This window comes from Theropithecus gelada, chromosome 9 (genome assembly GCF_003255815.1).
Source record: "Theropithecus gelada isolate Dixy chromosome 9, Tgel_1.0, whole genome shotgun sequence".
Lineage (NCBI taxonomy): Eukaryota > Metazoa > Chordata > Mammalia > Primates > Cercopithecidae > Theropithecus > Theropithecus gelada.
The window spans coordinates 106,580,395-106,590,886 of NC_037677.1; the positions used below are offsets into that span (position 1 = coordinate 106,580,395).

At 44.9% G+C, this 10,492-nt stretch overlaps 1 non-coding gene across 1 annotated transcript; it reads left to right on the plus strand.

Moving 5' to 3' along the window:
• Window positions 1-9,878: 9,878 nt before the first annotated feature.
• Window positions 9,879-10,002, plus strand: LOC112632282. Its single transcript, XR_003121341.1, has one exon. It is a non-coding gene; the product is annotated as a small nucleolar RNA SNORA18 (small nucleolar RNA).
• The last annotated feature ends 490 nt before the right edge of the window (window positions 10,003-10,492 follow it).

Genomic DNA, 10,492 nt, shown 5'->3' on the forward strand with positions numbered 1-10,492 from the left:
CAAGCATTTCAGATAAATGAAATCCTACAACATATCATCCTCTGTGACTGGCCTCTTTCACTTATCCTAGTGTTCTCAAGATTCACCTGTAATGTAGCATTCATCAGTACTTCATTCCTTTTTTTGCAGAATAATATTCCCCTGTATGAATGTACCACATTTTACTTACCCATTCAAATGGACTTTTAGGTTGTTTTTACTTCTTGGCTGTTACGAATAATGCTGCTAGAATGTTTATGCCTAAGTTTTTTTGTAGGTAGATTTCATTTTTCTTGGATAAATACCTAGGATGGAATTTCTGAGTCATATGGTAACTCTATGCCTAACATTTTGAATAACTGACGAACTGTTTTTGTAACGTGGCTGCACCATTCCTGCCAGCAATGACCATTCTTACTATTCTTTATTAATATATTTGTTTTCTTTTTTCCATCAATCGTCCCCAGATTTCAAATGAAATTCCTAATTGCTTTTGCCATTGGGGAAGTGGAGTGGCATTTAATTTTAGAGTGAACCCTTCTTTAGCCTCTCCTGTTAAGGAATCCTTTGGAAAAATCCTACTTCAAGGGTTCCTTCACTCTTGTAAATCGGATTTGTTACCACAGTGCTGCTTAAGCCAAAGTCTCTAAGTATCTAGCCTAGGTATTTTAGATACAAACAAAATAAAGTAATTCAATCATTTAAAGGCATAGACATGGAAGTTTGGAACTAGAAGGGGCCCTAAGGATTCCTTCATCAATGCCTTCATTTTATAGATAAAGATGCTCTAACCAAACTGAGATTCATGTGAGCAAGGCCACATAGCTGCTTATTAGAGAACAAGACTGAAACCCAGGTCTTCTGATTCCCTTCTATTCCTCTTATCAGTTCACCCTATAGTCTCTCAGCCAGCTGTGCTTAGCAAACACTGGGGCAATTATGATTCCAAGAGCAAGGGCTGCATTCATACATACAACAAAGTGGAGAATTAGGTGATTCCGGGTACCATGGCCTGATTCTAGCCCATAGATGTATGTAGCTTACCCTACAAAGTATTTTAAGATTGTTTAGAGGCCGGGTGCGGTGGCTCAAGCCTGTAATCCCAGCACTTTGGGAGGCCGAGACGGGCGGATCACGAGGTCAGGAGATCGAGACCATCCTGGCAAACACGGTGAAACCCCGTCTCTACTAAAAAATACAAAAAACTAGCCGAGCGAGGTGGCGGGCGCCTGTAGTGCCAGCTACTCCGGAGGCTGAGGCAGGAGAATGGCATGAACCTGGGAGGCGGAGCTTGCAGTGAGCTGAGATCTGGCCACTGCACTCCAGCCTGGGCGACAGAGCGAGACTCCGTCTCAAAAAAAAAAAAAAAAAAAAAAGATTGTTTAGAAAATAGTTGCCAACTCATAAAAATGAAGAGATTTCGGCTGGCACAGCGGCTCACACCTATAATCCTAGCACTTTGGGAGGCCGAGGTGGGCGGATCATGAAGTCAGGAGATGGAGACCATCCTGGCTAACACGGTGAAACCCCGTCTCTACTAAAAATACAAAAAATTAACCGGGCGTCGTGGCAGGCGCCTGTAGTCCCAGCTACTTGGGAGGCTGAGGCAGGAGAACGGTGTGAACCTGGGAGGCAGAGCTTGCAGTGAGCAGAGATAGCACCACTGCACTCTAGCCTGGGCGACAGAGGGAGTCTCTGTCTCTAAAAAAAAAAAAGAAGAGATTTCACCACGCCCCTCCAAAAATCTGTTAGCATTGGACTTGTGGGTTCCTGCTCAAATTTTGCAAGCAAGAGGCTAGAGTTGGACAGTACTTCCCAGTACACGTCCAGTGGGCCTCTCTTATCATATTGCCTGCCTAGTTTCTGAAAGTATTTTAATTTGGGACCCTTATTCCAGATAATTGAGACATATTTGAGGTGTTTATGCATTTGCTGTCTGTAGAAGTACCCCCACCCCACATGGCCCCAGTTAAAGAGAGAGAGAGACAGGCACCAGACAGACAGATAGTGGTGGGCAACTAAGATCTTTGCAGGCTTGCAGGGCTTGTGAGGGAAGCAGCAGGGTGAGCAGGAGGCTGTGGGGCCTCTGTGGGGCCTCCCTTTCCTAAGTTCACAAAATAAGCAGCAGATGCAGCAAGGCCTCTGCAGATTTAAAAAAAAAAAAAGCATGTTGCATCAGAGCGCATTTCTCTCCAAAGGGTAGGTGTGGGAGCAGCATGCAGACTTGTGAACTGAAGCCCTTCACTTTCCCGAGTGTGAGGAGCTGGGCCTTCCTTGTTTCCATAAATTGCTATTTAGTTCACGCTGCTGTGCAGCCCATCAGCTATCTTAGTCAATTGCTAACTGGTAGCGTGCACCATGGTAACCTGCAGGCTTCGGTGGATCCCAGGCCAACAGATCCTGTGGAGCAAAACGCTCCGCATACTGAAGTCCTCTGTCAGCTGGTATGCCTGGACTCGTTCATGTGTTGATTGTGAAAAGCATACTGCACATTTTTTGGCTCTTCGCAAGCTCTTAGTCCTTGGAGGTGACCAAAGTTTAATCTGCAATTGGGTCACAGACACTGAAAGGAGTTTCACCTTACCACAGGTATTTAACCCCACAAGCCTTGGTGTCAAATAGATCAAGGCTTGAATGCCTGTTCTGCACCTTAGTAGCTGTAAGATCTTGAGCAACTTACTTTTTTCTCTCTAAGCCTCATCTGTAAAGTGGGAAAAAGGATACCTGACTCTGAAGGCTATTCTGAAGACTAAAAGAAAGAACACAAGAAAAGTACTTAGCACGGTCTGGAGCACAGAAAGAGCACAATAAATGTTGGCTCTATTATTCCTGGAGAGCTCCCACAGTGCATTTTAAAAATCTGATATCTCTACATCTTCATAAAACCATAGACGGTCAAAACTGGAAGAGTCTTTGGAGACCATCTAGTTCACTAAACTTATGAGGAAAGCAGTTTCCTCCTCCACAAGAGGAGGTGGTGGCCCTGGTCAGCATGTGGTCCCATCAGTCTAGGGTTTTGTCAATGCCCTTATTGTGTAAAGCAAGGCGCACCTGCACACACCAAGAGTAGATTTGCCCGTGGGGTAGGCCTTACTGTTATGCTAAAGAGTCACCTTTCCTGCAGCCTTGGCTCACTCCTTAACAGTCAAAGCTTAAGAGGCCCCTGGGTGAGGCTCAGAGACAAATGAGCTCAGAACACATGTGGGAGGGCACGACTTACATCCTTTCCCTCTTCGCCAGAGTTGCCCGAGTGTGTGAGGAGTGGGATGGACAGCTCTGAGTTGGAGTTCAGCACAGCTGTGAAAACAACCTGTTCCCATGGCTTCCCCCAGCTCTTTGGCACAAAGAGACCTTCCAGCAGCTTCAAACAAAGGAGGGGCTACTCTTAAATGGAAAGAGAGCAAAACAAAAAGCTGCTATTGTATGACCTCGTCACCAACCAGGTCTTCCTTCCTTCCTTTGAAGTTAGGGGGGATTGGAATCATGTGGGTGTAAAGTAAAGAAGAAAAAAGTAATAGATTAAAAATCTCACGTTATACACCACAATCACCAGTTTCCAGTGCCCTTCAATTGCAAATAGGCTCAAGATATGGAAACAGCTCCTGTCTGTTGACAGATGAATGGATAAAGAAATTGCATAAGGGAATATCATTCAGCCTTAAAAAAAAAAAAAAAAAAAGGAGATCCTGCTATTTGTGTCAACATGGATGAACCTGCGGGACATTACGCTAAGTAAAATAAGCCAGATACAGAAAGAAAAATACTGCATTATCTCTCATTTTATTTGTGGAACCTAGAAAAAAAGAAAAAGTTAAATACATAGAAACAGAATTAAATGGTGGTTATGGCAGGGGACAGGAAATGAGGATATTTAGGGCAAAGGGTACACGGTTTCAGATATGTAGGGTAAATACATTTAGAGATTAATGTACAACATGAGGGCTACAATTATAATATTGTATTGTACACTGGAAATTTGCTAAAATAATATATTTTAGGTGCTCTTGCCACCCACACACACAAAAAGGGTAACTATGTGGGATTTTCACTATGTATATCAAAACACCATGTTGTACACCTTAAATAAACTATAAAAAAAAACTGCAAACAGGCTTTCAAAGGCTGAAAACCTTAAGCTGTTGTGCTGGGCAAGGCTTTGCCCAACCCTCTGCTTCATCCGTGCACCTTCTTTGGGCCCCCATCTCACCTTCCTTTGTACCTTGGGATGTTGCACATCCTGTTCTACAGTCTGAGGATATTGCACATCCTCAGAACGAGCCCCTCTACATACCACCTCTGCCCCAATACCTCTGCTCCAGTAATGCAAAATTTAAGCAGGAGCTACAGGTCCAATGCTAACAGATTTGGGGGAGGGGATGGTGTGAAGTCTCTTCATTTTTGTGAGTTAGCAACTATTTTCTAAAAAATCTTAATCTTCCTGCCCCCTGCCATAACCACCATTTAATTCTGTTTCTATGTATTTGACTTTTTCTTTTTTTCTAGGTTCCACAAATAAAATGAGGGGTAATGCAGTATTTTTCTTTCTGCGTCTGGCTTATTTTACTTAGCACAATGTTCTGCAGGTTCATCCACGTTGACACAAATAGCAGGGCCTCCTTCTTTTTTTTAAGGCTGAATAATATCCCCTTATGCAATTTCCCAAAATTCAACTGACTGAGAAAAGCAGAGAATGAAGTATGTGAGAAAGACTGGATTGGGCAATATTTATCAAGCACCTATTATGTTCCAGGCACTATGCTCAGTGGCACCACAAGGGAGTCAACGATGACCGAGCCCTGCCTCTACCTGGCAGCAGAACACTCAGTGGATGTCAAACTTGGGGGCTGTTTTGTCCCAGCTTCAGCCAAAGTTGACCTACCGTTCAGCTGAAGTGTCCTGTTCCATGCAACTCACATGCCAGACCTTGTGTTGCAATAAAAAAGGAGAAATGTCCCCCCTCGTCAAATAAAAATCACTTACCAGCAGATCTTTTATGTGGCAAATGTCTAGGTAATGTCATGTAGCCTTAGAAAGAGGGTAAAATCAATGCTTTAGAGTTTGAATACCTAAAAAGGATGGTAAGCAGGACCGAGACACCCATTCTAGATAACTTCTGAATTTATTCACGTATTTAGCAAATTTTTTTTAGTCCTCCGATATGCCAGGCACCAGTCTAAGTGGCAGCAATAGAGTAAAAAACAAAATCAACCAAAATCTTGGCCTATGTGGAGCTTACATTCTAGTTGGAAAAGACAAGCAATAAAATAAAAATAGAGTATGTAAGGCAGTGATAAGTGTTAAAGAGAAATAAAAGGGAAGGGAAGGGAAATTGGGTTGCTGGAAGTGGAGTGGTGTGTAATCTATCTAGGAGTGTCAGGAAAGGCCTCTTTGGAAGCCTGACATTTAAAGGAGGTAAAGGAGTGGGCCCTCACAGTAATGTCTTGATGGTTCAGCAGCACCAAAGTTGACAAAGTCACTGAACAGAAGAAAGAGCTGCCCTGGGTGGAATATGCCAGTGCCCCGTAGCAGTGCCTGGCCGAGGGGACGCAGCCCAGCCTAGGCAGGTCGCTTCTACAGCTAGGTTTGCAGCATCTCGTCTCTTTCCATGCTGCCTCCCACACCCTAGGATTATAGCAATACAGTTGGACATTACAAATCCAAGGAGGTCCAGGATAGCCAATGGAAGGAGCCATGGTTGGTGGGTCATACATGCATTATCACCAGCTGTCAGGGAGCCAGGTGAGGGCAGGGGCTGTTATTATAAGTGTAATGGAATTATCAGACAGGTCCATACCACATACCAGACAGTGCTAGAGAGTCCTAGAGAAGGGAGCTACCACGTATGCTGAAAATGAAAAGGAGGAGATGTTGCAGGGCAGCAGGGGGTGTTCAGAGAAGACCATGGAGGACAATAGCTACAGCAGACTTGGAACAAAGAGGCATGGAGGTATTCTGGGCTTTTAGGGAATGTTTGACCAAAAAGGAGGGAAAACTGAAGCTGAGTTGAGAAAGCAGTATTAAGCTGGGTGTGGCTGCTCACACCTGTACTCCCAGTGCTTTGGGAAGCCCACGTGAAAGAATTGCTTGAGGCCAGGCGTTCAAGACCAACCTGGGCAACATAGCGAAACCACATATCTATTTTTTTTTTAATTAGCCAGGTATGGTGGCACATGTCTGTAGTCTCAACTACTCAGGAGGCTGAAGTGGGAGGACCACTTGAGCCCAGGAGTTTGAGGCTGCAGTGAGCTGTGATTGTGCCACTGCACTCCAGCTGGGGCAGCAGAGTGAGGCCATGTCTCTAAAAAAGGAAAAGAAAAAGGAAAGCAGTATTGTAAATGCCCTATGGGGCTGCAGTTTCCTTAATTGGAGCTCCTAGTTTGAGGAGTTGGAGGAGGTGAGCAGGGGTGTAGAAAAGCAGGACAAATTAGGGTTCTGGCTCTTAGGATACCCAGTTCTGCCACATGTGAGCTGCAGGACCTCAGCAGATCACTGTCCGCACTAGGCCGTATTCCCCTTCTCTGCAACAGGGCAGACTGGATGTACCCCAAGCCGCCTTCCTGCTGTAACATTTGGAGACTATGATAACAACTGCAGAATGATCCTCTCCTGGGCCTGCACACCCAACAGAAATATGTACGTATGTTCACCAAAAGGCACATACAATTGCAGCACTGTTCATTGTAGTCAAAAATTGGAAATTACTCAAATGTCTAAAAACAGTGAAATGGATAAATAAATTGTGGTCTATCCACACCGTTGAAAAGTGTAAAGCCATAAGAATGAAAAAGCTATGGCTGTATGCACAGTGTGAATGAATCGCACAAATAGGACCCAGACACCTAAGAGTATATGCTGCATCTGTAGGCCTTTATAAAGTTCAAAACAGGAAAAACTAAAGTGTTACATTAGAAGTCAGATTAATACTTACCCTGGCTAGGGGGCTTGTGACTAAAGGAGGCCCAAGTGAGGCTCCCTGGCTTCTGATGATGCTCTTTCTTAATCTGGATCTGCTTACATAGGTGTGTGGACTCTATGAAAATTCCTGGAGCTATACTTTTATCATCCATGCACCTTTTAAGTATATTATTCTATAATTTAAAATATACTTAAAAACACTTTTAGAAGAAAATATAGGTGACAATCTTTAAGATCTTGAGGTAGGAAACATTTTTTATATAAGACACAAAGAACACAAATCATTAGAGAAAAAAACTGATGGATTCAATCATATTTTTAAAAATTTTAATTCTGGCCGGGCGCGGTGGCTCAAGCCTGTAATCCCAGCACTTTGGGAGGCCGAGACGGGTGGATCACGAGGTCAGGAGATCGAGACCATCCTGGCTAACACGGTGAAACCCCGTCTCTACTAAAAATACAAAAAACTAGCCGGGTGAGGTGGCGGGCGCCTGTAGTCCCAGCTACTCAGGAGGCTGAGGCAGGAGAATGGCGTGATCCCGGGAGGCGGAGCTTGCAGTGAGCTGAGATCCAGCCACTGCACTCCAGCCTGGGTGACAGAGCGAGACTCCGTCTCAAAAAAAAAAAAAAAAAATTTTAATTCTGAAGGAAGCAGATACAATAACAGCAGTGAACCTGCAAACAGCTTCAGTGTGGTAGCGGAATAACATAATGAATAGATTATTCATTTTATTTTATTTTATTTTTTTTTTTGAGACGGAGTCTCGCTCTGTCGCCCAGGCTGGAGTGCAGTGGCGCAATCTCGGCTCACTGCAAGTTCCGCCTCCCGGGTTCACGCCATTCTCCGGCCTCAGCCTCCCGAGTAGCTGGGACTACAGGCGCCCGCCACTGCTCCCGGCTAATTTTTTCTATTTTTAGTAGAGACTGGGTTTCACCATGGTCTCGATCTCCTGACCTTGTGATCCGCCCGCCTCGGCCTTCCAAAGTGCTGGGATTACAGGCGTGAGCCACCGCGCCCGGCCAGATTATTCATTTCATTTGGCTGTGAACTAGGCCAAGCCCCTTGCAACTGTTATCCCATTGAACCATCGTAACTATCCTATGAGGCCAGTACTATTTTGTAGATGGGTAAACTGAGGTTTGGAGGAGTTAAATTATTTGCCTACAAGCACTTGGTTGGTGAGTAGAAGTGCCAGTAATTGAATTCAAGTGGGGCTGACTTCCGGGCTTTTCATCATTTCTCAGTGACAAAGCAGGTTCAAAGGCCAGCTTAAGTGGGGAGGAAGGTCACAGGTTGCAATTTCGGGTCCCCAACACAGTCCATTCCCAGCAGTGTTTTCAAATAGAGCAGATTGGCCGGGCGCAGTGGCTCAAGCCTGTAATCCCAGCACTTTGGGAGGCCGAGACGGGCGGATCACGAGGTCAGGAGATCGAGACCATCCTGGCTAACACGGTGAAACCCCGTCTCTACTAAAAATACAAAAAAAAACTAGCCGGGCGAGGTGGCGGGCGCCTGTAGTCCCAGCTACTCCGGAGGCTGAGGCAGGAGAATGGCGCAAACCCGGGAGGCGGAGCTTGCAGTGAGCTAAGATCCGGCCACTGCACTCCAGCCCCGGCTACAGAGCAAGACTCCGTCTCAAAAAAACAAACAAACAAAAAAAAAAACAAAAAATCAAATAGAGCAGATAACTAGTTATGACTCCAAGCTGCCACCCTCCAAGATCAGAAGCCCAGGGTTGAATCAGAACCCTCTCCTCTTGATGGGGTGGAGTAAATGTGAAGGGTGAGATTATGGGAATCCCATCAATCTCAATTTCAATTGAGAATTGAGAGGAGGAGGTTGGGCTTCTCCGCTGCATTCTCTGTGCCTGTTACCATCAGTGATGATGCCTTTCCCAGTTCCTCAAAAGGAATGTTCTACTCCAGCTGGTCCTCTTCTGCTGAGTGTTGGCCCAGTATGCCAGGTTCATTCCAATCTCTTAACACCATTTGTCCCAGCTGGAACACCCTTTCCCTCGTCTTCTAATTCTGCTATACTTCCAGGCCCAGGTGGAGCCACACCTACACTGTGAAATTGGCCTCTATTACTGCAGGCCAACACTGTCCAATAGGACTTTCTCTAGTGAGAAGGTTAATGTTGCATTCTCCCATATAATGGCCACTAGGTACATGTGGCTCTTGAGCCCCTACTATGCCTAGTATGACTGAGAAACTACATTTTTAATTCATTTAATTTTTTTTTTTTTTTTTTTTTGAGACGGAGTCTTGCTCTGTCACCCAGGCTGGAGTGCAGTGGCCAGATCTCAGCTCACTGCAAGCTCCTCCTCTCGGGTTTACGCCATTCTCCTGCCTCAGCCTCCCAAGTAGCTGGGACTACAGGCACCCGCCACTTCGCCCGGCTAGTTTTTTGTATTTTTTAGTAGAGGCGGGGTTTCACCGTATTAGCCAGGATGGTCTCGATCTCCTGACCTCATGATCCGCCCGTCTCGGCCTCCCAAAGTGCTGGGATTACAGGCTTGAGCCACCGCGCCCGGCCTCATTTAATTTTCTTTAATTTACATTTAAATAGCTTGTGGCTAGTGGCTACCATATTGAACACACAACTTTACCTTATACTGACTCCCTGTATTGCCTTGATTATATTCCTTCAGGAACTGAATATGAAGTTAATAGGTCTTCTGCGGCTGGGCGCGGTGGCTCACGTCTATAATCCCAGCACTTTGGGAGGCCGAGATAGACGGATCACGAGGTCAGGAGATCGAGACCATCCTGGTTAACACGGTGAAACCCCGTCTCTACTAAAAATACGAAAAAAAAAAAAATTAGCCTGGCATGGTGGTGGGCATCTGTAGTCCCAGCTACGAGGAAGGCTGCGAAAGGAGAATGGCATGAACCCGGTAGGCGGAGCTTGCAGCGGGCAGAGATCGCACCACGGCACTCTGGCCTGGGGGACAGGGCAAGACTCCGTCTCAAAAAAAAAAAAAAAAACCCGATGGGGCTTTTCCTGTAGCCTGCACGTCGTTGGAAACGCCTCATAGAGTAACTCTGTGGTTTTACTTTACTCACAGAACTATTGTTAGATCTGTGGGAAGGAACTACAAGACAGTTGCTAAAAGTTTGAAAAAGACAGTTACTAAATGTTATGAAAAACCAGATAATCTACTTTTTTACCTTAGGTATTGGCATATTCCACACATCTGTACCATTCTTGAGTGATCGCTTAGGAATGAATGCGACTTGAACTCATTCATATTGAGAGGGTGTCAAATTGAGAACCAGGCAGATCCCCACCACCTGCAGTCAAAAGGACCCTAAAGTCAATTGGTTGAAGAAATTAGATCCCAAAGATTCTTGGTGAATTTTGAAGTCTTCATCAGTATACCCATATTAAAAGGAGATGACAGAAGCCAAAGTAATTTTGGGCTGACAGGACAGCTGGATCAGTTTCATTAAAAAGGATAAACTTGAAGATCTTTTGACTCCAGCTTTTTAGGGGATCTAAAGTGACCTTGATGGACAGTGGAAGAAATCACAACATGGAATTCCTTGAATAAAAATGTATTGACTTTATTTTTTTTTTTTTTTTTTTTTTTTTTTT